The following is a 20,792-nucleotide window of genomic DNA, read 5'->3' on the forward strand; positions in this document are numbered from 1 at the left end:
AGTAAAACAGCATGCATCTTTTGCAGAACTGGAAAAACTCGTCCGTGACAGGATTCGAACCCGCAATCTTCGGATCCGAAGTCCGACGCCTTATCCATTAGGCCACACGGTCACTGGCGCAATATGCTTCCCCACACACACCTCATTGTCGCCATTTGTACGCTTGCCGGAATGAATTTCCCATCTTTGACGCAATTCTCCATCTCCAATTTCAGTACTAAAAAGGCGACGCTACTTCTTGCTGTGTCCCATCGCAAGTTACATTCAAGCCCTTGTGACGCTGATCAAACAAGAGGTTGCAAATCAGCTTCAATTGCTTACTGCCATCTCAGTCGCTTGCAGAAGGTGCCTCACCCTATGTCATACAATGGCGAGTTGCCTCTATTACCAAAGCGGCGGCGGCGCCGACGACGACGACGACAACCGCGAGGGTCTCTACCAGGGGTAGATAATACATCACAAGAACTAAGTATTCCACGTCGGCATTCTCCGGAGACTGCCAAAAGCAGCAGTTTCTGGTGCCTACTTTAATAGCACCATTCGCACTATTCATTTGCGAGAGCATTTCTTAAATACCGAACCCATTCATAATTTTTTATATCCTTGACCGCTTTTTTCGGAAGATCTACGTTAGAAGGGGCTGTTACAAAATTCTTTTGCCTCCTGTGAGGATCGAACTCACGACCGCTGGTTTACTAGACCAGCGCTCTGCCACTGAGCTAAGGAGGCGCCGCCTAGTGCACATTTCGGGTACTTCAATCTTATGGACCAGTCAATCGGAGCCCTTCAGCTGGAAACGCACCGCATTAGCGACCATTATTTGTATTTAGTTAGCACAGCTGCTGCTTTCCTACACATCTCACACGATATCGATGTACGCCTAAAATTCCAAAACAACACTTTTATTTCATTTCAGAGCTACTTTCAGCTTCAAAAACCATTCCTCTGATATTCATACGAAGCTAGGCATCGTCGTAACCCGTTACGTTCATTACGCAAGGCTCACGAGAGGGGCGCAGGTTGCATCCGCGTAGACACAAAATTTTGCGCCGCCCAGCGTGGGGCTCGAACCCACGACCCTGAGATTAAGAGTCTCATGCTCTACCGACTGAACTAGCCGGGCTCCACACAACGCGTCACGAGCCATACAGTATTTATGCGACCTGCGACCATCTATGGAAGATCCTTTTGACTACAGCTTATTTCCTGCTGCCACAAATGAGCTACAATTCCTATTCAATGAAATAAATTTTCCGAAAGGCATCAAATCTACTTGAAATGATACGTGGCTATCAGCACCATTATTCAACACACATGCTCGACTGTGCGCAGACGCCTGTGGCGCAGCTCTTGGGTCCTGAGTCAGACGCAGTAGTTCCAAAAATCTCTCCTGATCGGCACCGAAAATTTCGCTACACAACCCCTTTGTCTTGCTTGAGCTTCAGGTAGACGCCGGTTTGCAGCCAGGAAGCGGACAGCAGCAACTTTCAACTAGATTTGTAGTACTCAAACAACTCAGTAAAACAGCATGCATCTTTTGCAGAACTGGAAAAACTCGTCCGTGACAGGATTCGAACCCGCAATCTTCGGATCCGAAGTCCGACGCCTTATCCATTAGGCCACACGGTCACTGGCGCAATATGCTTCCCCACACACACCTCATTGTCGCCATTTGTACGCTTGCCGGAATGAATTTCCCATCTTTGACGCAATTCTCCATCTCCAATTTCAGTACTAAAAAGGCGACGCTACTTCTTGCTGTGTCCCATCGCAAGTTACATTCAAGCCCTTGTGACGCTGATCAAACAAGAGGTTGCAAATCAGCTTCAATTGCTTACTGCCATCTCAGTCGCTTGCAGAAGGTGCCTCACCCTATGTCATACAATGGCGAGTTTGGCCTCTATTACCAAAGCGGCGGCGCCGACGACGACGACGACAACCGCGAGGGAGGTCTCTACCAGGGTTAGAAAATACATCACAAGAACTAAGTATTCCACGTCGGCATTCTCCGGAGACTGCCAAAAGCAGCAGTTTCTGGTGCCTACTTTAATAGCACCATTCGCACTATTCATTTGCGAGAGCATTTCTTAAATACCGAACCCATTCATAATTTTTTATATCCTTGACCGCTTTTTTCGGAAGATCTACGTTAGAAGGGGCTGTTACAAAATTCTTTTGCCTCCTGTGAGGATCGAACTCACGACCGCTGGTTTACTAGACCAGCGCTCTGCCACTGAGCTAAGGAGGCGCCGCCTAGTGCACATTTCGGTACTTCAATCTTATGGACCAGTCAATCGGAGCCCTTCAGCTGGAAACGCACCGCATTAGCGACCATTATTTGTATTTAGTTAGCACAGCTGCTGCTTTCCTACAGCATCTCACACGATATCGATGTACGCCTAAAATTCCAAAACAACACTTTTATTTCATTTCAGAGCTACTTTCAGCTTCAAAAACCATTCCTCTGATATTCATACGAAGCTAGGCATCGTCGTAACCCGTTACGTTCATTACGCAAGGCTCACGAGAGGGGCGCAGGTTGCATCCGCGTAGACACAAAATTTTGCGCCGCCCAGCGTGGGGCTCGAACCCACGACCCTGAGATTAAGAGTCTCATGCTCTACCGACTGAGCTAGCCGGGCTCCACACAACGCGTCACGAGCCATACAGTATTTATGCGACCTGCGACCATCTATGGAAGATCCTTTTGACTACAGCTTATTTCCTGCTGCCACAAATGAGCTACAATTCCTATTCAATGAAATAAATTTTCCGAAAGGCATCAAATCTACTTGAAATGATACGTGGCTATCAGCACCATTATTCAACACACATGCTCGACTGTGCGCAGACGCCTGTGGCGCAGCTCTTGGGTCCTGAGTCAGACGCAGTAGTTCCAAAAATCTCTCCTGATCGGCACTGTGCCGAAAATTTCGCTACACAACCCCTTTGTCTTGCTTGAGCTTCAGGTAGACGCCGGTTTGCAGCCAGGAAGCGGACAGCAGCAACTTTCAACTAGATTTGTAGTACTCAAACAACTCAGTAAAACAGCATGCATCTTTTGCAGAACTGGAAAAACTCGTCCGTGACAGGATTCGAACCCGCAATCTTCGGATCCGAAGTCCGACGCCTTATCCATTAGGCCACACGGTCACTGGCGCAATATGCTTCCCCACACACACCTCATTGTCGCCATTTGTACGCTTGCCGGAATGAATTTCCCATCTTTGACGCAATTCTCCATCTCCAATTTCAGTACTAAAAAGGCGACGCTACTTCTTGCTGTGTCCCATCGCAAGTTACATTCAAGCCCTTGTGACGCTGATCAAACAAGAGGTTGCAAATCAGCTTCAATTGCTTACTGCCATCTCAGTCGCTTGCAGAAGGTGCCTCACCCTATGTCATACAATGGCGAGTTGCCTCTATTACCAAAGCGGCGGCGGCGCCGACGACGACGACGACAACCGCGAGTGTCTCTACCAGGGGTAGAAAATACATCACAAGAACTAAGTATTCCACGTCGGCATTCTCCGGAGACTGCCAAAAGCAGCAGTTTCTGGTGCCTACTTTAATAGCACCATTCGCACTATTCATTTGCGAGAGCATTTCTTAAATACCGAACCCATTCATAATTTTTTATATCCTTGACCGCTTTTTTCGGAAGATCTACGTTAGAAGGGGCTGTTACAAAATTCTTTTGCCTCCTGTGAGGATCGAACTCACGACCGCTGGTTTACTAGACCAGCGCTCTGCCACTGAGCTAAGGAGGCGCCGCCTAGTGCACATTTCGGGTACTTCAATCTTATGGACCAGTCAATCGGAGCCCTTCAGCTGGAAACGCACCGCATTAGCGACCATTATTTGTATTTAGTTAGCACAGCTGCTGCTTTCCTACACATCTCACACGATATCGATGTACGCCTAAAATTCCAAAACAACACTTTTATTTCATTTCAGAGCTACTTTCAGCTTCAAAAACCATTCCTCTGATATTCATACGAAGCTAGGCATCGTCGTAACCCGTTACGTTCATTACGCAAGGCTCACGAGAGGGGCGCAGGTTGCATCCGCGTAGACACAAAATTTTGCGCCGCCCAGCGTGGGGCTCGAACCCACGACCCTGAGATTAAGAGTCTCATGCTCTACCGACTGAACTAGCCGGGCTCCACACAACGCGTCACGAGCCATACAGTATTTATGCGACCTGCGACCATCTATGGAAGATCCTTTTGACTACAGCTTATTTCCTGCTGCCACAAATGAGCTACAATTCCTATTCAATGAAATAAATTTTCCGAAAGGCATCAAATCTACTTGAAATGATACGTGGCTATCAGCACCATTATTCAACACACATGCTCGACTGTGCGCAGACGCCTGTGGCGCAGCTCTTGGGTCCTGAGTCAGACGCAGTAGTTCCAAAAATCTCTCCTGATCGGCACTGTGCCGAAAATTTCGCTACACAACCCCTTTGTCTTGCTTGAGCTTCAGGTAGACGCCGGTTTGCAGCCAGGAAGCGGACAGCAGCAACTTTCAACTAGATTTGTAGTACTCAAACAACTCAGTAAAACAGCATGCATCTTTTGCAGAACTGGAAAAACTCGTCCGTGACAGGATTCGAACCCGCAATCTTCGGATCCGAAGTCCGACGCCTTATCCATTTTTTTTTTTTTCTTTTTTTAGGGCCTCCCTTCTCCCCTTACAGCCCTCCTTGCGCTCTCCATGAATGCCGTCCTTGGCGAGCTTCATCAGCTATAGTCAAAAGAAATCAAAGTCTCCAGATTCACAGTACACAAAAAGAATACTGGTTCTTCCGGATTACAAGGAGTTCATTGCCTCGTCTTCTTTGTAATATAAGTGCAACGAAAAATAGAAATCTCTCTCAAAACCAAGGGAAAAAAAAATGTCTCTTCCCGCAAAAAACAAATAATGAGGAATAATCCATTAGGCCACACGGTCACTGGCGCAATATGCTTCCCCACACACACCTCATTGTCGCCATTTGTACGCTTGCCGGAATGAATTTCCCATCTTTGACGCAATTCTCCATCTCCAATTTCAGTACTAAAAAGGCGACGCTACTTCTTGCTGTGTCCCATCGCAAGTTACATTCAAGCCCTTGTGACGCTGATCAAACAAGAGGTTGCAAATCAGCTTCAATTGCTTACTGCCATCTCAGTCGCTTGCAGAAGGTGCCTCACCCTATGTCATACAATGGCGAGTTGCCTCTATTACCAAAGCGGCGGCGGCGCCGACGACGACGACGACAACCGCGAGGGTCTCTACCAGGGGTAGAAAATACATCACAAGAATTAAGTATTCCACGTCGGCATTCTCCGGAGACTGCCAAAAGCAGCAGTTTCTGGTGCCTACTTTAATAGCACCATTCGCACTATTCATTTGCGAGAGCATTTCTTAAATACCGAACCCATTCATAATTTTTTATATCCTTGAAAGCTTTTTTCGGAAGATCTACGTTAGAAGGGGCTGTTACAAAATTCTTTTGCCTCCTGTGAGGATCGAACTCACGACCGCTGGTTTACTAGACCAGCGCTCTGCCACTGAGCTAAGGAGGCGCCGCCTAGTGCACATTTCGGGTACTTCAATCTTATGGACCAGTCAATCGGAGCCCTTCAGCTGGAAACGCACCGCATTAGCGACCATTATTTGTATTTAGTTAGCACAGCTGCTGCTTTCCTACACATCTCACACGATATCGATGTACGCCTAAAATTCCAAAACAACACTTTTATTTCATTTCAGAGCTACTTTCAGCTTCAAAAACCATTCCTCTGATATTCATACGAAGCTAGGCATCGTCGTAACCCGTTACGTTCATTACGCAAGGCTCACGAGAGGGGCGCAGGTTGCATCCGCGTAGACACAAAATTTTGCGCCGCCCAGCGTGGGGCTCGAACCCACGACCCTGAGATTAAGAGTCTCATGCTCTACCGACTGAGCTAGCCGGGCTCCACACAACGCGTCACGAGCCATACAGTATTTATGCGACCTGCGACCATCTATGGAAGATCCTTTTGACTACAGCTTATTTCCTGCTGCCACAAATGAGCTACAATTCCTATTCAATGAAATAAATTTTCCGAAAGGCATCAAATCTACTTGAAATGATACGTGGCTATCAGCACCATTATTCAACACACATGCTCGACTGTGCGCAGACGCCTGTGGCGCAGCTCTTGGGTCCTGAGTCAGACGCAGTAGTTCCAAAAATCTCTCCTGATCGGCACTGTGCCGAAAATTTCGCTACACAACCCCTTTGTCTTGCTTGAGCTTCAGGTAGACGCCGGTTTGCAGCCAGGAAGCGGACAGCAGCAACTTTCAACTAGATTTGTAGTACTCAAACAACTCAGTAAAACAGCATGCATCTTTTGCAGAACTGGAAAAACTCGTCCGTGACAGGATTCGAACCCGCAATCTTCGGATCCGAAGTCCGACGCCTTATCCATTAGGCCACACGGTCACTGGCGCAATATGCTTCCCCACACACACCTCATTGTCGCCATTTGTACGCTTGCCGGAATGAATTTCCCATCTTTGACGCAATTCTCCATCTCCAATTTCAGTACTAAAAAGGCGACGCTACTTCTTGCTGTGTCCCATCGCAAGTTACATTCAAGCCCTTGTGACGCTGATCAAACAAGAGGTTGCAAATCAGCTTCAATTGCTTACTGCCATCTCAGTCGCTTGCAGAAGGTGCCTCACCCTATGTCATACAATGGCGAGTTGCCTCTATTACCAAAGCGGCGGCGGCGCCGACGACGACGACAACCGCGAGGGTCTCTACCAGGGGTAGAAAATACATCACAAGAACTAAGTATTCCACGTCGGCATTCTCCGGAGACTGCCAAAAGCAGCAGTTTCTGGTGCCTACTTTAATAGCACCATTCGCACTATTCATTTGCGAGAGCATTTCTTAAATACCGAACCCATTCATAATTTTTTATATCCTTGACCGCTTTTTTCGGAAGATCTACGTTAGAAGGGGCTGTTACAAAATTCTTTTGCCTCCTGTGAGGATCGAACTCACGACCGCTGGTTTACTAGACCAGCGCTCTGCCACTGAGCTAAGGAGGCGCCGCCTAGTGCACATTTCGGGTACTTCAATCTTATGGACCAGTCAATCGGAGCCCTTCAGCTGGAAACGCACCGCATTAGCGACCATTATTTGTATTTAGTTAGCACAGCTGCTGCTTTCCTACACATCTCACACGATATCGATGTACGCCTAAAATTCCAAAACAACACTTTTATTTCATTTCAGAGCTACTTTCAGCTTCAAAAACCATTCCTCTGATATTCATACGAAGCTAGGCATCGTCGTAACCCGTTACGTTCATTACGCAAGGCTCACGAGAGGGGCGCAGGTTGCATCCGCGTAGACACAAAATTTTGCGCCGCCCAGCGTGGGGCTCGAACCCACGACCCTGAGATTAAGAGTCTCATGCTCTACCGACTGAGCTAGCCGGGCTCCACACAACGCATCACGAGCCATACAGTATTTATGCGACCTGCGACCATCTATGGAAGATCCTTTTGACTACAGCTTATTTCCTGCTGCCACAAATGAGCTACAATTCCTATTCAATGAAATAAATTTTCCGAAAGGCATCAAATCTACTTGAAATGATACGTGGCTATCAGCACCATTATTCAACACACATGCTCGACTGTGCGCAGACGCCTGTGGCGCAGCTCTTGGGTCCTGAGTCAGACGCAGTAGTTCCAAAAATCTCTCCTGACCGGCACTGTGCCGAAAATTTCGCTACACAACCCCTTTGTCTTGCTTGAGCTTCAGGTAGACGCCGGTTTGCAGCCAGGAAGCGGACAGCAGCAACTTTCAACTAGATTTGTAGTACTCAAACAACTCAGTAAAACAGCATGCATCTTTTGCAGAACTGGAAAAACTCGACCGTGACAGGATTCGAACCCGCAATCTTCGGATCCGAAGTCCGACGCCTTATCCATTAGGCCACACGGTCACTGGCGCAATATGCTTCCCCACACACACCTCATTGTCGCCATTTGTACGCTTGCCGGAATGAATTTCCCATCTTTGACGCAATTCTCCATCTCCAATTTCAGTACTAAAAAGGCGACGCTACTTCTTGCTGTGTCCCATCGCAAGTTACATTCAAGCCCTTGTGACGCTGATCAAACAAGAGGTTGCAAATCAGCTTCAATTGCTTACTGCCATCTCAGTCGCTTGCAGAAGGTGCCTCACCCTATGTCATACAATGGCGAGTTGCCTCTATTACCAAAGCGGCGGCGGCGCCGACGACGACGACGACAACCGCGAGGGTCTCTACCAGGGGTAGAAAATACATCACAAGAACTAAGTATTCCACGTCGGCATTCTCCGGAGACTGCCAAAAGCAGCAGTTTCTGGTGCCTACTTTAATAGCACCATTCGCACTATTCATTTGCGAGAGCATTTCTTAAATACCGAACCCATTCATAATTTTTTATATCCTTGACCGCTTTTTTCGGAAGATCTACGTTAGAAGGGGCTGTTACAAAATTCTTTTGCCTCCTGTGAGGATCGAACTCACGACCGCTGGTTTACTAGACCAGCGCTCTGCCACTGAGCTAAGGAGGCGCCGCCTAGTGCACATTTCGGGTACTTCAATCTTATGGACCAGTCAATCGGAGCCCTTCAGCTGGAAACGCACCGCATTAGCGACCATTATTTGTATTTAGTTAGCACAGCTGCTGCTTTCCTACACATCTCACACGATATCGATGTACGCCTAAAATTCCAAAACAACACTTTTATTTCATTTCAGAGCTACTTTCAGCTTCAAAAACCATTCCTCTGATATTCATACGAAGCTAGGCATCGTCGTAACCCGTTACGTTCATTACGCAAGGCTCACGAGAGGGGCGCAGGTTGCATCCGCGTAGACACAAAATTTTGCGCCGCCCAGCGTGGGGCTCGAACCCACGACCCTGAGATTAAGAGTCTCATGCTCTACCGACTGAGCTAGCCGGGCTCCACACAACGCGTCACGAGCCATACAGTATTTATGCGACCTGCGACCATCTATGGAAGATCCTTTTGACTACAGCTTATTTCCTGCTGCCACAAATGAGCTACAATTCCTATTCAATGAAATAAATTTTCCGAAAGGCATCAAATCTACTTGAAATGATACGTGGCTATCAGCACCATTATTCAACACACATGCTCGACTGTGCGCAGACGCCTGTGGCGCAGCTCTTGGGTCCTGAGTCAGACGCAGTAGTTCCAAAAATCTCTCCTGATCGGCACTGTGCCGAAAATTTCGCTACACAACCCCTTTGTCTTGCTTGAGCTTCAGGTAGACGCCGGTTTGCAGCCAGGAAGCGGACAGCAGCAACTTTCAACTAGATTTGTAGTACTCAAACAACTCAGTAAAACAGCATGCATCTTTTGCAGAACTGGAAAAACTCGTCCGTGACAGGATTCGAACCCGCAATCTTCGGATCCTAAGTCCGACGCCTTATCCATTAGGCCACACGGTCACTGGCGCAATATGCTTCCCCACACACACCTCATTGTCGCCATTTGTACGCTTGCCGGAGTGAATTTCCCATCTTTGACGCAATTCTCCATCTCCAATTTCAGTACTAAAAAGGCGACGCTACTTCTTGCTGTGTCCCATCGCAAGTTACATTCAAGCCCTTGTGACGCTGATCAAACAAGAGGTTGCAAATCAGCTTCAATTGCTTACTGCCATCTCAGTCGCTTGCAGAAGGTGCCTCACCCTATGTCATACAATGGCGAGTTGCCTCTATTACCAAAGCGGCGGCGCCGACGACGACGACGACAACCGCGAGGGTCTCTACCAGGGGTAGAAAATACATCACAAGAACTAAGTATTCCACGTCGGCATTCTCCGGAGACTGCCAAAAGCAGCAGTTTCTGGTGCCTACTTTAATAGCACCATTCGCACTATTCATTTGCGAGAGCATTTCTTAAATACCGAACCCATTCATAATTTTTTATATCCTTGACCGCTTTTTTCGGAAGATCTACGTTAGAAGGGGCTGTTACAAAATTCTTTTGCCTCCTGTGAGGATCGAACTCACGACCGCTGGTTTACTAGACCAGCGCTCTGCCACTGAGCTAAGGAGGCGCCGCCTAGTGCACATTTCGGGTACTTCAATCTTATGGACCAGTCAATCGGAGCCCTTCAGCTGGAAACGCACCGCATTAGCGACCATTATTTGTATTTAGTTAGCACAGCTGCTGCTTTCCTACACATCTCACACGATATCGATGTACGCCTAAAATTCCAAAACAACACTTTTATTTCATTTCAGAGCTACTTTCAGCTTCAAAAACCATTCCTCTGATATTCATACGAAGCTAGGCATCGTCGTAACCCGTTACGTTCATTACGCAAGGCTCACGAGAGGGGCGCAGGTTGCATCCGCGTAGACACAAAATTTTGCGCCGCCCAGCGTGGGGCTCGAACCCACGACCCTGAGATTAAGAGTCTCATGCTCTACCGACTGAGCTAGCCGGGCTCCACACAACGCGTCACGAGCCATACAGTATTTATGCGACCTGCGACCATCTATGGAAGATCCTTTTGACTACAGCTTATTTCCTGCTGCCACAAATGAGCTACAATTCCTATTCAATGAAATAAATTTTCCGAAAGGCATCAAATCTACTTGAAATGATACGTGGCTATCAGCACCATTATTCAACACACATGCTCGACTGTGCGCAGACGCCTGTGGCGCAGCTCTTGGGTCCTGAGTCAGACGCAGTAGTTCCAAAAATCTCTCCTGACCGGCACTGTGCCGAAAATTTCGCTACACAACCCCTTTGTCTTGCTTGAGCTTCAGGTAGACGCCGGTTTGCAGCCAGGAAGCGGACAGCAGCAACTTTCAACTAGATTTGTAGTACTCAAACAACTCAGTAAAACAGCATGCATCTTTTGCAGAACTGGAAAAACTCGTCCGTGACAGGATTCGAACCCGCAATCTTCGGATCCGAAGTCCGACGCCTTATCCATTAGGCCACACGGTCACTGGCGCAATATGCTTCCCCACACACACCTCATTGTCGCCATTTGTACGCTTGCCGGAATGAATTTCCCATCTTTGACGCAATTCTCCATCTCCAATTTCAGTACTAAAAAGGCGACGCTACTTCTTGCTGTGTCCCATCGCAAGTTACATTCAAGCCCTTGTGACGCTGATCAAACAAGAGGTTGCAAATCAGCTTCAATTGCTTACTGCCATCTCAGTCGCTTGCAGAAGGTGCCTCACCCTATGTCATACAATGGCGAGTTGCCTCTATTACCAAAGCGGCGGCGGCGCCGACGACGACGACGACAACCGCGAGGGTCTCTACCAGGGGTAGATAATACATCACAAGAACTAAGTATTCCACGTCGGCATTCTCCGGAGACTGCCAAAAGCAGCAGTTTCTGGTGCCTACTTTAATAGCACCATTCGCACTATTCATTTGCGAGAGCATTTCTTAAATACCGAACCCATTCATAATTTTTTATATCCTTGACCGCTTTTTTCGGAAGATCTACGTTAGAAGGGGCTGTTACAAAATTCTTTTGCCTCCTGTGAGGATCGAACTCACGACCGCTGGTTTACTAGACCAGCGCTCTGCCACTGAGCTAAGGAGGCGCCGCCTAGTGCACATTTCGGGTACTTCAATCTTATGGACCAGTCAATCGGAGCCCTTCAGCTGGAAACGCACCGCATTAGCGACCATTATTTGTATTTAGTTAGCACAGCTGCTGCTTTCCTACACATCTCACACGATATCGATGTACGCCTAAAATTCCAAAACAACACTTTTATTTCATTTCAGAGCTACTTTCAGCTTCAAAAACCATTCCTCTGATATTCATACGAAGCTAGGCATCGTCGTAACCCGTTACGTTCATTACGCAAGGCTCACGAGAGGGGCGCAGGTTGCATCCGCGTAGACACAAAATTTTGCGCCGCCCAGCGTGGGGCTCGAACCCACGACCCTGAGATTAAGAGTCTCATGCTCTACCGACTGAACTAGCCGGGCTCCACACAACGCGTCACGAGCCATACAGTATTTATGCGACCTGCGACCATCTATGGAAGATCCTTTTGACTACAGCTTATTTCCTGCTGCCACAAATGAGCTACAATTCCTATTCAATGAAATAAATTTTCCGAAAGGCATCAAATCTACTTGAAATGATACGTGGCTATCAGCACCATTATTCAACACACATGCTCGACTGTGCGCAGACGCCTGTGGCGCAGCTCTTGGGTCCTGAGTCAGACGCAGTAGTTCCAAAAATCTCTCCTGATCGGCACTGTGCCGAAAATTTCGCTACACAACCCCTTTGTCTTGCTTGAGCTTCAGGTAGACGCCGGTTTGCAGCCAGGAAGCGGACAGCAGCAACTTTCAACTAGATTTGTAGTACTCAAACAACTCAGTAAAACAGCATGCATCTTTTGCAGAACTGGAAAAACTCGTCCGTGACAGGATTCGAACCCGCAATCTTCGGATCCGAAGTCCGACGCCTTATCCATTAGGCCACACGGTCACTGGCGCAATATGCTTCCCCACACACACCTCATTGTCGCCATTTGTACGCTTGCCGGAATGAATTTCCCATCTTTGACGCAATTCTCCATCTCCAATTTCAGTACTAAAAAGGCGACGCTACTTCTTGCTGTGTCCCATCGCAAGTTACATTCAAGCCCTTGTGACGCTGATCAAACAAGAGGTTGCAAATCAGCTTCAATTGCTTACTGCCATCTCAGTCGCTTGCAGAAGGTGCCTCACCCTATGTCATACAATGGCGAGTTGCCTCTATTACCAAAGCGGCGGCGCCGACGACGACGACGACAACCGCGAGGGTCTCTACCAGGGGTAGAAAATACATCACAAGAACTAAGTATTCCACGTCGGCATTCTCCGGAGACTGCCAAAAGCAGCAGTTTCTGGTGCCTACTTTAATAGCACCATTCGCACTATTCATTTGCGAGAGCATTTCTTAAATACCGAACCCATTCATAATTTTTTATATCCTTGACCGCTTTTTTCGGAAGATCTACGTTAGAAGGGGCTGTTACAAAATTCTTTTGCCTCCTGTGAGGATCGAACTCACGACCGCTGGTTTACTAGACCAGCGCTCTGCCACTGAGCTAAGGAGGCGCCGCCTAGTGCACATTTCGGGTACTTCAATCTTATGGACCAGTCAATCGGAGCCCTTCAGCTGGAAACGCACCGCATTAGCGACCATTATTTGTATTTAGTTAGCACAGCTGCTGCTTTCCTACACATCTCACACGATATCGATGTACGCCTAAAATTCCAAAACAACACTTTTATTTCATTTCAGAGCTACTTTCAGCTTCAAAAACCATTCCTCTGATATTCATACGAAGCTAGGCATCGTCGTAACCCGTTACGTTCATTACGCAAGGCTCACGAGAGGGGCGCAGGTTGCATCCGCGTAGACACAAAATTTTGCGCCGCCCAGCGTGGGGCTCGAACCCACGACCCTGAGATTAAGAGTCTCATGCTCTACCGACTGAGCTAGCCGGGCTCCACACAACGCGTCACGAGCCATACAGTATTTATGCGACCTGCGACCATCTATGGAAGATCCTTTTGACTACAGCTTATTTCCTGCTGCCACAAATGAGCTACAATTCCTATTCAATGAAATAAATTTTCCGAAAGGCATCAAATCTACTTGAAATGATACGTGGCTATCAGCACCATTATTCAACACACATGCTCGACTGTGCGCAGACGCCTGTGGCGCAGCTCTTGGGTCCTGAGTCAGACGCAGTAGTTCCAAAAATCTCTCCTGATCGGCACTGTGCCGAAAATTTCGCTACACAACCCCTTTGTCTTGCTTGAGCTTCAGGTAGACGCCGGTTTGCAGCCAGGAAGCGGACAGCAGCAACTTTCAACTAGATTTGTAGTACTCAAACAACTCAGTAAAACAGCATGCATCTTTTGCAGAACTGGAAAAACTCGTCCGTGACAGGATTCGAACCCGCAATCTTCGGATCCGAAGTCCGACGCCTTATCCATTAGGCCACACGGTCACTGGCGCAATATGCTTCCCCACACACACCTCATTGTCGCCATTTGTACGCTTGCCGGAATGAATTTCCCATCTTTGACGCAATTCTCCATCTCCAATTTCAGTACTAAAAAGGCGACGCTACTTCTTGCTGTGTCCCATCGCAAGTTACATTCAAGCCCTTGTGACGCTGATCAAACAAGAGGTTGCAAATCAGCTTCAATTGCTTACTGCCATCTCAGTCGCTTGCAGAAGGTGCCTCACCCTATGTCATACAATGGCGAGTTGCCTCTATTACCAAAGCGGCGGCGGCGCCGACGACGACGACGACAACCGCGAGTGTCTCTACCAGGGGTAGAAAATACATCACAAGAACTAAGTATTCCACGTCGGCATTCTCCGGAGACTGCCAAAAGCAGCAGTTTCTGGTGCCTACTTTAATAGCACCATTCGCACTATTCATTTGCGAGAGCATTTCTTAAATACCGAACCCATTCATAATTTTTTATATCCTTGACCGCTTTTTTCGGAAGATCTACGTTAGAAGGGGCTGTTACAAAATTCTTTTGCCTCCTGTGAGGATCGAACTCACGACCGCTGGTTTACTAGACCAGCGCTCTGCCACTGAGCTAAGGAGGCGCCGCCTAGTGCACATTTCGGGTACTTCAATCTTATGGACCAGTCAATCGGAGCCCTTCAGCTGGAAACGCACCGCATTAGCGACCATTATTTGTATTTAGTTAGCACAGCTGCTGCTTTCCTACACATCTCACACGATATCGATGTACGCCTAAAATTCCAAAACAACACTTTTATTTCATTTCAGAGCTACTTTCAGCTTCAAAAACCATTCCTCTGATATTCATACGAAGCTAGGCATCGTCGTAACCCGTTACGTTCATTACGCAAGGCTCACGAGAGGGGCGCAGGTTGCATCCGCGTAGACACAAAATTTTGCGCCGCCCAGCGTGGGGCTCGAACCCACGACCCTGAGATTAAGAGTCTCATGCTCTACCGACTGAACTAGCCGGGCTCCACACAACGCGTCACGAGCCATACAGTATTTATGCGACCTGCGACCATCTATGGAAGATCCTTTTGACTACAGCTTATTTCCTGCTGCCACAAATGAGCTACAATTCCTATTCAATGAAATAAATTTTCCGAAAGGCATCAAATCTACTTGAAATGATACGTGGCTATCAGCACCATTATTCAACACACATGCTCGACTGTGCGCAGACGCCTGTGGCGCAGCTCTTGGGTCCTGAGTCAGACGCAGTAGTTCCAAAAATCTCTCCTGATCGGCACTGTGCCGAAAATTTCGCTACACAACCCCTTTGTCTTGCTTGAGCTTCAGGTAGACGCCGGTTTGCAGCCAGGAAGCGGACAGCAGCAACTTTCAACTAGATTTGTAGTACTCAAACAACTCAGTAAAACAGCATGCATCTTTTGCAGAACTGGAAAAACTCGTCCGTGACAGGATTCGAACCCGCAATCTTCGGATCCGAAGTCCGACGCCTTATCCATTAGGCCACACGGTCACTGGCGCAATATGCTTCCCCACACACACCTCATTGTCGCCATTTGTACGCTTGCCGGAATGAATTTCCCATCTTTGACGCAATTCTCCAACTCCAATTTCAGTACTAAAAAGGCGACGCTACTTCTTGCTGTGTCCCATCGCAAGTTACATTCAAGCCCTTGTGACGCTGATCAAACAAGAGGTTGCAAATCAGCTTCAATTGCTTACTGCCATCTCAGTCGCTTGCAGAAGGTGCCTCACCCTATGTCATACAATGGCGAGTTGCCTCTATTACCAAAGCGGCGGCGCCGACGACGACGACGACAACCGCGAGGGTCTCTACCAGGGGTAGGAAATACATCACAAGAACTAAGTATTCCACGTCGGCATTCTCCGGAGACTGCCAAAAGCAGCAGTTTCTGGTGCCTACTTTAATAGCACCATTCGCACTATTCATTTGCGAGAGCATTTCTTAAATACCGAACCCATTCATAATTTTTTATATCCTTGACCGCTTTTTTCGGAAGATCTACGTTAGAAGGGGCTGTTACAAAATTCTTTTGCCTCCTGTGAGGATCGAACTCACGACTGCTGGTTTACTAGACCAGCGCTCTGCCACTGAGCTAAGGAGGCGCCGCCTAGTGCACATTTCGGGTACTTCAATCTTATGGACCAGTCAATCGGAGCCCTTCAGCTGGAAACGCACCGCATTAGCGACCATTATTTGTATTTAGTTAGCACAGCTGCTGCTTTCCTACACATCTCACACGATATCGATGTACGCCTAAAATTCCAAAACAACACTTTTATTTCATTTCAGAGCTACTTTCAGCTTCAAAAACCATTCCTCTGATATTCATACGAAGCTAGGCATCGTCGTAACACGTTACGTTCATTACGCAAGGCTCACGAGAGGGGCGCAGGTTGCATCCGCGTAGACACAAAATTTTGCGCCGCCCAGCGTGGGGCTCGAACCCACGACCCTGAGATTAAGAGTCTCATGCTCTACCGACTGAGCTAGCCGGGCTCCACACAACGGGTCACGAGCCATACAGTATTTATGCGACCTGCGACCATCTATGGAAGATCCTTTTGACTACAGCTTATTTCCTGCTGCCACAAATGAGCTACAATTCCTATTCAATGAAATAAATTTTCCGAAAGGCATCAAATCTACTTGAAATGATACGTGGCTATCAGCACCATTATTCAACACACATGCTCGACTGTGCGCAGACGCCTGTGGCGTAGCTCTTGGGTCCTGAGTCAGACGCAGTAGTTCCAAAAATCTCTCCTGATCGGCCCTGTGCCGAAAATTTCGCTACACAACCCCTTTCTCTTGCTTGAGCTTCAGGTAGACGCCGGTTTGCAGCCAGGAAGCGGACAGCAGCAACTTTCAACTAGATTTGTAGTACTCAAACAACTCAGTAAAACAGCATGCATCTTTTGCAGAACTGGAAAAACTCGACCGTGACAGGATTCGAACCTGCAATCTTCGGATCCGAAGTCCGACGCCTTATCCATTAGGCCACACGGTCACTGGCGCAATATGCTTCCCCACACACACCTCATTGTCGCCATTTGTACGCTTGCCGGAATGAATTTCCCATCTTTGACGCAATTCTCCATCTCCAATTTCAGTACTAAAAAGGCGACGCTACTTCTTGCTGTGTCCCATCGCAAGTTACATTCAAGCCCTTGTGACGCTGATCAAACAAGAGGTTGCAAATCAGCTTCAATTGCTTACTGCCATCTCAGTCGCTTGCAGAAGGTGCCTCACCCTATGTCATACAATGGCGAGTTGCCTCTATTACCAAAGCGGCGGCGCCGACGACGACGACGACAACCGCGAGGGTCTCTACCAGGGGTAGAAAATACATCACAAGAACTAAGTATTCCACGTCGGCATTCTCCGGAGACTGCCAAAAGCAGCAGTTTCTGGTGCCTACTTTAATAGCACCATTCGCACTATTCATTTGCGAGAGCTTTTGTTAAATACCGAACCCATTCATAATTTTTTATATCCTTGACCGCTTTTTTCGGAAGATCTACGTTAGAAGGGGCTGTTACAAAATTCTTTTGCCTCCTGTGAGGATCGAACTCACGACCGCTGGTTTACTAGACCAGCGCTCTGCCACCGAGCTAAGGAGGCGCCGCCTAGTGCACATTTCGGGTACTTCAATCTTATGGACCAGTCAATCGGAGCCCTTCAGCTGGAAACGCACCGCATTAGCGACCATTATTTGTATTTAGTTAGCACAGCTGCTGCTTTCCTACACATCTCACACGATATCGATGTACGCCTAAAATTCCAAAACAACACTTTTATTTCATTTCAGAGCTACTTTCAGCTTCAAAAACCATTCCTCTGATATTCATACGAAGCTAGGCATCGTCGTAACACGTTACGTTCATTACGCAAGGCTCACGAGAGGGGCGCAGGTTGCATCCGCGTAGACACAAAATTTTGCGCCGCCCAGCGTGGGGCTCGAACCCACGACCCTGAGATTAAGAGTCTCATGCTCTACCGACTGAGCTAGCCGGGCTCCACACAACGCGTCACGAGCCATACAGTATTTATGCGACCTGCGACCATCTATGGAAGATCCTTTTGACTACAGCTTATTTCCTGCTGCCACAAATGAGCTACAATTCCTATTCAATGAAATAAATTTTCCGAAAGGCATCAAATCTACTTGAAATGATACGTGGCTATCAGCACCATTATTCAACACACATGCTCGACTGTGCGCAGACGCCTGTGGCGCAGCTCTTGGGTCCTGAGTCAGACGCAGTAGTTCCAAAAATCTCTCCTGATCGGCACTGTGCCGAAAATTTCGCTACACAACCCCTTTGTCTTGCTTGAGCTTCAGGTAGACGCCGGTTTGCAGCCAGGAAGCGGACAGCAGCAACTTTCAACTAGATTTGTAGTACTCAAACAACTCAGTAAAACAGCATGCATCTTTTGCAGAACTGGAAAAACTCGTCCGTGACAGGATTCGAACCCGCAATCTTCGGATCCGAAGTCCGACGCCTTATCCATTAGGCCACACGGTCACTGGCGCAATATGCTTCCCCACACACACCTCATTGTCGCCATTTGTACGCTTGCCGGAATGAATTTCCCATCTTTGACGCAATTCTCCATCTCCAATTTCAGTACTAAAAAGGCGACGCTACTTCTTGCTGTGTCCCATCGCAAGTTACATTCAAGCCCTTGTGACGCTGATCAAACAAGAGGTTGCAAATCAGCTTCAATTGCTTACTGCCATCTCAGTCGCTTGCAGAAGGTACCTCACCCTATGTCATACAATGGCGAGTTGCCTCTATTACCAAAGCGGCGGCGCCGACGACGACGACGACAACCGCGAGGGTCTCTACCAGGGGTAGAAAATACATCACAAGAACTAAGTATTCCACGTCGGCATTCTCCGGAGACTGCCAAAAGCAGCAGTTTCTGGTGCCTACTTTAATAGCACCATTCGCACTATTCATTTGCGAGAGCATTTCTTAAATACCGAACCCATTCATAATTTTTTATATCCTTGACCGCTTTTTTCGGAAGATCTACGTTAGAAGGGGCTGTTACAAAATTCTTTTGCCTCCTGTGAGGATCGAACTCACGACCGCTGGTTTACTAGACCAGCGCTCTGCCACTGAGCTAAGGAGGCGCCGCCTAGTGCACATTTCGGGTACTTCAATCTTATGGACCAGTCAATCGGAGCCCTTCAGCTGGAAACGCACCGCATTAGCGACCATTATTTGTATTTAGTTAGCACAGCTGCTGCTTTCCTACACATCTCACACGATATCGATGTACGCCTAAAATTCCAAAACAACACTTTTATTTCATTTCAGAGCTACTTTCAGCTTCAAAAACCATTCCTCTGATATTCATACGAAGCTAGGCATCGTCGTAACCCGTTACGTTCATTACGCAAGGCTCACGAGAGGGGCGCAGGTTGCATCCGCGTAGACACAAAATTTTGCGCCGCCCAGCGTGGGGCTCGAACCCACGACCCTGAGATTAAGAGTCTCATGCTCTACCGACTGAGCTAGCCGGGCTCCACACAACGCGTCACGAGCCATACAGTATTTATGCGACCTGCGACCATCTATGGAAGATCCTTTTGACTACAGCTTATTTCCTGCTGCCACAAATGAGCTACAATTCCTATTCAATGAAATAAATTTTCCGAAAGGCATCAAATCTACTTGAAATGATACGTGGCTATCAGCACCATTATTCAACACACATGCTCGACTGTGCGCAGACGCCTGTGGCGCAGCTCTTGGGTCCTGAGTCAGACGCAGTAGTTCCAAAAATCTCTCCTGATCGGCACTGTGCCGAAAATTTCGCTACACAACCCCTTTGTCTTGCTTGAGCTTCAGGTAGACGCCGGTTTGCAGCCAGGAAGCGGACAGCAGCAACTTTCAACTAGATTTGTAGTACTCAAACAACTCAGTAAAACAGCATGCATCTTTTGCAGAACTGGAAAAACTCGTCCGTGACAGGATTCGAACCCGCAATCTTCGGATCCGAAGTCCGACGCCTTATCCATTAGGCCACACGGTCACTGGCGCAATATGCTTCCCCACACACACCTCATTGTCGCCATTTGTACGCTTGCCGGAATGAATTTCCCATCTTTGACGCAATTCTCCATCTCCAATTTCAGTACTAAAAAGGCGACGCTACTTCTTGCTGTGTCCCATCGCAAGTTACATTCAAGCCCTTGTGACGCTGATCAAACAAGAGGTTGCAAATCAGCTTCAATTGCTTACTGCCATCTCAGTCGCTTGCAGAAGGTGCCTCACCCTATGTCATACAATGGCGAGTTGCCTCTATTACCAAAGCGGCGGCGCCGACGACGACGACGACAACCGCGAGGGTCTCTACCAGGGGTAGAAAATACATCACAAGAACTAAGTATTCCACGTCGGCATTCTCCGGAGACTGCCATAAGCAGCAGTTTCTCGTGCCTACTTTAATAGCACCATTCGCACTATTCATTTGCGAGAGCATTTCTTAAATACCGAACCCATTCATAATTTTTTATATCCTTGACCGCTTTTTTCGGAAGATCTACGTTAGAAGGGGCTGTTACAAAATTCTTTTGCCTCCTGTGAGGATCGAACTCACGACCGCTGGTTTACTAGACCAGCGCTCTGCCACTGAGCTAAGGAGGCGCCGCCTAGTGCACATT

At 47.8% G+C, this 20,792-nt stretch overlaps 40 non-coding genes across 40 annotated transcripts; all 40 read right to left on the reverse strand.

Moving 5' to 3' along the window:
* Positions 1-39: 39 nt before the first annotated feature.
* Trnar-ucg lies at positions 40-112 on the reverse strand. The gene has a single exon. It is a non-coding gene; the product is annotated as a tRNA-Arg (tRNA).
* Positions 113-657: 545 nt separating this feature from the next.
* Trnat-agu lies at positions 658-729 on the reverse strand. The gene has a single exon. It is a non-coding gene; the product is annotated as a tRNA-Thr (tRNA).
* Positions 730-1,050: 321 nt separating this feature from the next.
* Positions 1,051-1,123, reverse strand: Trnak-cuu. The gene has a single exon. It is a non-coding gene; the product is annotated as a tRNA-Lys (tRNA).
* A 433-nt stretch (positions 1,124-1,556) lies between these two features.
* Positions 1,557-1,629, reverse strand: Trnar-ucg. Its single transcript has one exon. It is a non-coding gene; the product is annotated as a tRNA-Arg (tRNA).
* A 547-nt stretch (positions 1,630-2,176) lies between these two features.
* On the reverse strand, positions 2,177-2,248 carry Trnat-agu. The gene has a single exon. It is a non-coding gene; the product is annotated as a tRNA-Thr (tRNA).
* A 321-nt stretch (positions 2,249-2,569) lies between these two features.
* On the reverse strand, positions 2,570-2,642 carry Trnak-cuu. Its single transcript has one exon. It is a non-coding gene; the product is annotated as a tRNA-Lys (tRNA).
* Positions 2,643-3,080: 438 nt separating this feature from the next.
* On the reverse strand, positions 3,081-3,153 carry Trnar-ucg. The gene has a single exon. It is a non-coding gene; the product is annotated as a tRNA-Arg (tRNA).
* A 545-nt stretch (positions 3,154-3,698) lies between these two features.
* Positions 3,699-3,770, reverse strand: Trnat-agu. The gene has a single exon. It is a non-coding gene; the product is annotated as a tRNA-Thr (tRNA).
* A 321-nt stretch (positions 3,771-4,091) lies between these two features.
* Trnak-cuu lies at positions 4,092-4,164 on the reverse strand. The gene has a single exon. It is a non-coding gene; the product is annotated as a tRNA-Lys (tRNA).
* Positions 4,165-5,504: 1,340 nt separating this feature from the next.
* On the reverse strand, positions 5,505-5,576 carry Trnat-agu. The gene has a single exon. It is a non-coding gene; the product is annotated as a tRNA-Thr (tRNA).
* A 321-nt stretch (positions 5,577-5,897) lies between these two features.
* On the reverse strand, positions 5,898-5,970 carry Trnak-cuu. The gene has a single exon. It is a non-coding gene; the product is annotated as a tRNA-Lys (tRNA).
* A 438-nt stretch (positions 5,971-6,408) lies between these two features.
* On the reverse strand, positions 6,409-6,481 carry Trnar-ucg. Its single transcript has one exon. It is a non-coding gene; the product is annotated as a tRNA-Arg (tRNA).
* A 542-nt stretch (positions 6,482-7,023) lies between these two features.
* Trnat-agu lies at positions 7,024-7,095 on the reverse strand. Its single transcript has one exon. It is a non-coding gene; the product is annotated as a tRNA-Thr (tRNA).
* Positions 7,096-7,416: 321 nt separating this feature from the next.
* On the reverse strand, positions 7,417-7,489 carry Trnak-cuu. Its single transcript has one exon. It is a non-coding gene; the product is annotated as a tRNA-Lys (tRNA).
* A 438-nt stretch (positions 7,490-7,927) lies between these two features.
* On the reverse strand, positions 7,928-8,000 carry Trnar-ucg. The gene has a single exon. It is a non-coding gene; the product is annotated as a tRNA-Arg (tRNA).
* Positions 8,001-8,545: 545 nt separating this feature from the next.
* On the reverse strand, positions 8,546-8,617 carry Trnat-agu. Its single transcript has one exon. It is a non-coding gene; the product is annotated as a tRNA-Thr (tRNA).
* Positions 8,618-8,938: 321 nt separating this feature from the next.
* On the reverse strand, positions 8,939-9,011 carry Trnak-cuu. The gene has a single exon. It is a non-coding gene; the product is annotated as a tRNA-Lys (tRNA).
* Positions 9,012-9,449: 438 nt separating this feature from the next.
* Trnal-uag lies at positions 9,450-9,522 on the reverse strand. Its single transcript has one exon. It is a non-coding gene; the product is annotated as a tRNA-Leu (tRNA).
* Positions 9,523-10,064: 542 nt separating this feature from the next.
* On the reverse strand, positions 10,065-10,136 carry Trnat-agu. Its single transcript has one exon. It is a non-coding gene; the product is annotated as a tRNA-Thr (tRNA).
* Positions 10,137-10,457: 321 nt separating this feature from the next.
* On the reverse strand, positions 10,458-10,530 carry Trnak-cuu. Its single transcript has one exon. It is a non-coding gene; the product is annotated as a tRNA-Lys (tRNA).
* Positions 10,531-10,968: 438 nt separating this feature from the next.
* On the reverse strand, positions 10,969-11,041 carry Trnar-ucg. The gene has a single exon. It is a non-coding gene; the product is annotated as a tRNA-Arg (tRNA).
* Positions 11,042-11,586: 545 nt separating this feature from the next.
* On the reverse strand, positions 11,587-11,658 carry Trnat-agu. Its single transcript has one exon. It is a non-coding gene; the product is annotated as a tRNA-Thr (tRNA).
* A 321-nt stretch (positions 11,659-11,979) lies between these two features.
* On the reverse strand, positions 11,980-12,052 carry Trnak-cuu. Its single transcript has one exon. It is a non-coding gene; the product is annotated as a tRNA-Lys (tRNA).
* A 438-nt stretch (positions 12,053-12,490) lies between these two features.
* Positions 12,491-12,563, reverse strand: Trnar-ucg. Its single transcript has one exon. It is a non-coding gene; the product is annotated as a tRNA-Arg (tRNA).
* A 542-nt stretch (positions 12,564-13,105) lies between these two features.
* Positions 13,106-13,177, reverse strand: Trnat-agu. The gene has a single exon. It is a non-coding gene; the product is annotated as a tRNA-Thr (tRNA).
* Positions 13,178-13,498: 321 nt separating this feature from the next.
* Trnak-cuu lies at positions 13,499-13,571 on the reverse strand. The gene has a single exon. It is a non-coding gene; the product is annotated as a tRNA-Lys (tRNA).
* Positions 13,572-14,009: 438 nt separating this feature from the next.
* Trnar-ucg lies at positions 14,010-14,082 on the reverse strand. The gene has a single exon. It is a non-coding gene; the product is annotated as a tRNA-Arg (tRNA).
* Positions 14,083-14,627: 545 nt separating this feature from the next.
* Trnat-agu lies at positions 14,628-14,699 on the reverse strand. The gene has a single exon. It is a non-coding gene; the product is annotated as a tRNA-Thr (tRNA).
* Positions 14,700-15,020: 321 nt separating this feature from the next.
* Trnak-cuu lies at positions 15,021-15,093 on the reverse strand. The gene has a single exon. It is a non-coding gene; the product is annotated as a tRNA-Lys (tRNA).
* Positions 15,094-15,531: 438 nt separating this feature from the next.
* Trnar-ucg lies at positions 15,532-15,604 on the reverse strand. Its single transcript has one exon. It is a non-coding gene; the product is annotated as a tRNA-Arg (tRNA).
* A 542-nt stretch (positions 15,605-16,146) lies between these two features.
* Positions 16,147-16,218, reverse strand: Trnat-agu. The gene has a single exon. It is a non-coding gene; the product is annotated as a tRNA-Thr (tRNA).
* A 321-nt stretch (positions 16,219-16,539) lies between these two features.
* Trnak-cuu lies at positions 16,540-16,612 on the reverse strand. Its single transcript has one exon. It is a non-coding gene; the product is annotated as a tRNA-Lys (tRNA).
* A 438-nt stretch (positions 16,613-17,050) lies between these two features.
* Trnar-ucg lies at positions 17,051-17,123 on the reverse strand. Its single transcript has one exon. It is a non-coding gene; the product is annotated as a tRNA-Arg (tRNA).
* Positions 17,124-17,665: 542 nt separating this feature from the next.
* Positions 17,666-17,737, reverse strand: Trnat-agu. The gene has a single exon. It is a non-coding gene; the product is annotated as a tRNA-Thr (tRNA).
* Positions 17,738-18,058: 321 nt separating this feature from the next.
* On the reverse strand, positions 18,059-18,131 carry Trnak-cuu. The gene has a single exon. It is a non-coding gene; the product is annotated as a tRNA-Lys (tRNA).
* A 438-nt stretch (positions 18,132-18,569) lies between these two features.
* On the reverse strand, positions 18,570-18,642 carry Trnar-ucg. Its single transcript has one exon. It is a non-coding gene; the product is annotated as a tRNA-Arg (tRNA).
* Positions 18,643-19,184: 542 nt separating this feature from the next.
* Trnat-agu lies at positions 19,185-19,256 on the reverse strand. Its single transcript has one exon. It is a non-coding gene; the product is annotated as a tRNA-Thr (tRNA).
* A 321-nt stretch (positions 19,257-19,577) lies between these two features.
* On the reverse strand, positions 19,578-19,650 carry Trnak-cuu. Its single transcript has one exon. It is a non-coding gene; the product is annotated as a tRNA-Lys (tRNA).
* A 438-nt stretch (positions 19,651-20,088) lies between these two features.
* On the reverse strand, positions 20,089-20,161 carry Trnar-ucg. The gene has a single exon. It is a non-coding gene; the product is annotated as a tRNA-Arg (tRNA).
* Positions 20,162-20,703: 542 nt separating this feature from the next.
* Positions 20,704-20,775, reverse strand: Trnat-agu. Its single transcript has one exon. It is a non-coding gene; the product is annotated as a tRNA-Thr (tRNA).
* Between the last annotated feature and the right edge of the window lie 17 nt (positions 20,776-20,792).

This window comes from Schistocerca piceifrons, unplaced genomic scaffold, assembly GCF_021461385.2.
Source record: "Schistocerca piceifrons isolate TAMUIC-IGC-003096 unplaced genomic scaffold, iqSchPice1.1 HiC_scaffold_1813, whole genome shotgun sequence".
In the NCBI taxonomy this organism is placed as follows: domain Eukaryota; kingdom Metazoa; phylum Arthropoda; class Insecta; order Orthoptera; family Acrididae; genus Schistocerca; species Schistocerca piceifrons.